Here is a 4,620-nt window from a genome sequence, read left to right as displayed (position 1 = left end):
TTAATTGACTAAGGAATTAGTAATTAAGTAATTAAAGAGAAATTAAATTGCCAAAGAATTAAAATTTGGTTATTTATGATTTGTCATGAATTGATCTCTACATGCCTCTAAATAAATACACATAAGGATTGATTTTCCTAGAGAGTGAACATCTTTAAAACTTTAACATTCTCATCATTATTTTTTTCATTCACTGCTTTGCTATTTGCTTTGCCCCTGTTTAACATTCAATTCTCATTCTTCTGTTTTTTATTTGTCTAATTAGAAGTAATCAATTAATCATTGCTTGCTCAATCTATTTATCCTTGTGGGAACGATAACCCACTCACCGTAGTATTATTTTATACGATTCGATGCACCTACTGAATTTTGAAAATCCTCTATCAGTTCGACCAAATGTATCCTTCAACTCTACCATGACTATTTATGCTAAAAAAGAATCTCAATCTTAAGAGTTAAGAATGTAGCTATGATCACTTTGGACTTATTTTGGTTGAAACAAGGCATGAGGTCAGAGGGTGTTGAAACTTGCTAAGTATAACTCTTAGCGAAATTTCAAAAAAGTAAGTAAAAGGCAAATCCATCGAATCTTAAGAAATCATAATTAAAACGTGTGTAAAATTGTTAATATGATCCAAAAGAATAATTGTCATGAATGTGAGGTAAATTATTTAATCCCTAAACTGAAAAATAGGTAGTTGAAGATTGATTAGTGACTTCTATTGGACAACTCACAAAATTACGCAGAAATTGGGAAAATTTTTAGTCACACTAACGCAATAAAACAATAGAGTGCAGGTGCATGAGAGTATTAAAAGTCACTTTATTTATTTTTCATTTCAATTCTAGTTTACCTTTTAATTTCTTTAATTTTGTTCTTCAAATTATTTTTTTATTTTCCATATTCAAGCATTTGCTTTGTTTCCAATTTCTTGTTTTGTGTTTGATTCTACTTTCTATTCAAACACTTGGGAATTCTGTTTGTAGGGGTATGCCAATATTAATAAAGTTATTTAGTTTTGTGGAAAGTTTTGATGTTTTAAGACGATAAGTCTCTAGGTCAAACTCTTCAAGAAGAGTCTTATAAGCTTCCTAAATTATTGAAATATTGATATAAACTTGGCCGACACACTTTGTTGAACTCAAACCAAAGTCCAAGCAAAAACAATTTGGCACGCTTACTGAGACCCGGACTAATTTTTATGTTATAAACTTTGCATGCGATTGCAAAGTGAAAAAGTCATAAGCATGCACTACAAAAAAAACATTGAGTACCGTCGGATTTAGCGACGGATTGACGAAAATAATCTGCAGGTAGTATATTTACCATCAAATTTTTTATCGGAATTAATCCGGCAGTATAACCCTTGTTGGTAACTAATTACCATGGGATTCTGTGATGGATTCTTTATTTAATCTGTCGGTAATTTAGCCACTCCACTATTTTCTTAAATTTATTCTGTGATGGTCAAATTTATTTTTTATTTTTTATTTAAATTTATTTTTTTGCACAATTAGTAGTCAAATTCTATTTTTTTATAAGATTAGTGCACAGATTCTAAATACCAAAAATCAACTAATGATTTTATTAAATATCAAAGGTCTGAATGTAATAAAAAGTCAAAGAAGTAAAACATAATAAAATAGACATAAAATAAATTAAATTCCTAAACTCTACGAATCCCTAAATCAAGTAACGATTAATTCAAGTAATAATTAACAAAGATTAGCAAAATATATACCAACCTGCTCTTCGTCTTCATGAAAGTCGCCGACCCATCGGTATACTTCGACAACCTCCGCGAATCCCTGTTAGTTCTGTTCGTCAGACGATAATGCTTGAACCCCTCATCAGTACTAAAATGGACGTTTAGTTCCTTCTTAATATCTGAATGGAGTCAAATTGTGAGGTGTTCACACCCCTAACTAACGTCCTATATCATCTGCTAAAGTCGTCTAACTATTCGGTGGTCGTAGATCTTCCTGATCAAGATAACATGTTCCATATCCCATATAAAATTCTTATGCACAAAGTAATTTAATAACATTAGTTAGTTGAAATCTATAACAAAACTCTAACAACTAAAGATTCTGATAGTCATCGTCGTCATCTTCCTGGTCCTGCCGAGGGCAGCAGACTATAAGCAGTGATGTCGATGCCCCTATAGCAGCGCAGTTGCCATCAGTAGCGCTGCTGCCACCAGTCGTGCTGTTGCCACCAGTCGTGCTGTTGCCACGGGCTTGTGCCTGATCTTAGTATACCGCCATCTGCTGCTCCATCTGCTGAAGCTGCTCTAGCTCCTGCATCCACTCCAGCCTGAGAAAATCTATATCTAAGACGCATGTGAGGATCTTCTAATACTTCTCCTCAAACTGTTGCAACTGCTGAGCCTGTTGGTGGAGGCTCCGAGTGAGTTCCAACACCTGATCCCTCAAATCGACGTCGTCCTCGGGATCGACGGGTCGGCATGTGGTAGAGGCAGATGAATGTCTCAGTGTGGAGGTCCGGAGGTTGTCGGCGAAGAACGATCCCATCCCGTAAATACGGTCTCGCGCTAACCGTGTTTGGATTGACTTCATCTACAGCAGAGTTGTTTCCATTATCTCCAGTTTGCTGAGTTTGCCGAAGAACGATCCCATCCTGTTGATACGGTCCTGTGCAACACATGTTCTGATTTGGACTGCAATTAATTGAAAACTTTATACCCCATGATGTTTACTCACATAATGATCTGCAGCCCGCTAATCAGTAAATCTCTTCTTGTTCTCTTCAAGGTGTAAGTGTACTTGAAGGTCTCTACCATCGTCGCATCACGACTCAACGACTTAGACTACGCAACAACATATTAAATCAAGTAATAATGACATTATATTTCAAAACAAAACAAACTTAATAAATAATTGAAACAAGTTACATACCAGCCTGGCCTTTGTCTTCATAAAAGTCGTTTACCCACCAGTATACTTCGACAATCTAGCCGATGTCCTATTAGCTCTGTTCATGAGACGATGATACTTGAACCCCTCATCAGTCTTCCAATGTATGTACAGTGTCTTCATAAGGTCCAAGCGGAGTCAAATAGTGAGGTGGTCGCGCCGCTCACGTGCATCCTCCATCACCTGCTGTAGCCGCCTAGCCATCCGATGGTCGAAGATCTTTGATGAGCGGATATTTTATACGCTTTTTGGGGTTAATTTCATATAGTTTTTAGTATGTTTTAGTTAGTTTTTAGTTTATTTTCATTAGTTTCTAGGAAAAATTCATATTTCTGGACTTTACTATGAGTTTGTGTGTTTCTCTGTAATTCCAGGTATTTTCTGGCTGAAATTGAGGGAGCTGAGCAAAAATCTGATTCAGGCTGAAAAAGGACTGCTAATGCTGCTGGATCCTGACCTCTCTACACTCGGAATGAAATTTCTGGAGCTACAGAAGTCCAATTGACGCGCTTCTAATTGCGTTGGAAGTAGACATCCAGGGCTTTCCAGTAATATATAATAGTTCATACTTTGCTCAAGGATAGATGACGTAAACTGGCGTTCAACGCCAGTTCCATGTTGCAGTCTGGCGTCCAGCGCCAGAAACATGTTACAAGTTGGAGTTCAATACCAGAAACAGGTTACATCCTGGTGTTGAATGCCCAAAACAGCCCAGGCACGTGAGAAGCTTTAGTCTCAGCCCCAGCACGCACCAAGTGGGCCCCAGAAGTGGATTTCTGCACTATCTATCATAGTTTACTCATTTTCTGTAAACCTAGGTTACTAGTTTACTATTTAAACAACTTTTAGAGATTTATTTTGTATCTCATGACATTTTAGATCTGAACTTTGTACTCTTTGACGGCATGAGTCTCTAAACTCCATTGTTGGGGGTAAGGAGCTCTGCTGTGTCTTGATGAATTAATGCAAGTATTTCTGTTTTCCATTCAAACATGCATGTTCCTATCTAAGATATCCATTCGCACTTCAACATGAATGTGATGAACGTGACAATCATCATCATTTCCCCATGAACGCGTACCTGACAACCACTTCCGTTCCACCCTAGAATGAATGAATATCTCTTGGATCTCTTAATCAGAATCTTCGTGGTATAAGCTAGATTGAGGGCAGCATTCAAGAGAATCCAGAAAGTCTAAACCTTGTCTGTGGTATTCCGAGTAGGATTCATGGATTGAATGACTGTGACAAGCTTCAAACTCACGAGTGCTGGGCGTAGTGACAGACGCAAAAGGATAGTAAATCCTATTCCGGTACGATTGAGAACATGCAGATGATTAGCCGTGCGGTGACAGCGCACCTGGACCCTTTTCACTGAAAGGAAGGATGGTAGCCATTGACAACGGTGATCCACCAACACACATCTTGCCATAGAAGGACGTGCGTGTGTGAACGAGAAGACAGAGGAAAGCAGAATTTCAGAAGACAAAGCATCTCCAAAACTCCAACATATTCTCCATCATTGCACAATAAGTATTTATATTTATGCCCTCTCATTTTTTACAATTGAACTTGAAAAACACTGTTGTTGGCATCCTGACTAAGAATAATAAGATAACCATAGCTTGCTTCAAACCAACAATCTCTGTGGGATTCGACCCTTACTCACGTAAGGTATTACTT

General features: G+C 37.6%; 1 long non-coding RNA gene across 1 annotated transcript in view; it reads right to left on the bottom strand.

Annotated features, from left to right (window-relative positions):
* LOC110269602 overlaps nt 1,786-4,620 on the bottom strand; it is a 14,638-nt gene continuing 11,803 nt past the window's right edge. The window contains exon 2 of the long non-coding RNA XR_002358374.1: nt 1,786-1,983. This is a non-coding gene — a long non-coding RNA (uncharacterized LOC110269602). The remainder of the gene's footprint in view (nt 1,984-4,620) is intronic.

Source organism: Arachis ipaensis, chromosome B03 (assembly GCF_000816755.2).
Source record: "Arachis ipaensis cultivar K30076 chromosome B03, Araip1.1, whole genome shotgun sequence".
Classification (NCBI taxonomy): domain Eukaryota; kingdom Viridiplantae; phylum Streptophyta; class Magnoliopsida; order Fabales; family Fabaceae; genus Arachis; species Arachis ipaensis.
The sequence above is the reverse complement of the archived record's forward strand: the minus strand, read 5'-3'. Positions and strand labels throughout refer to the sequence as shown.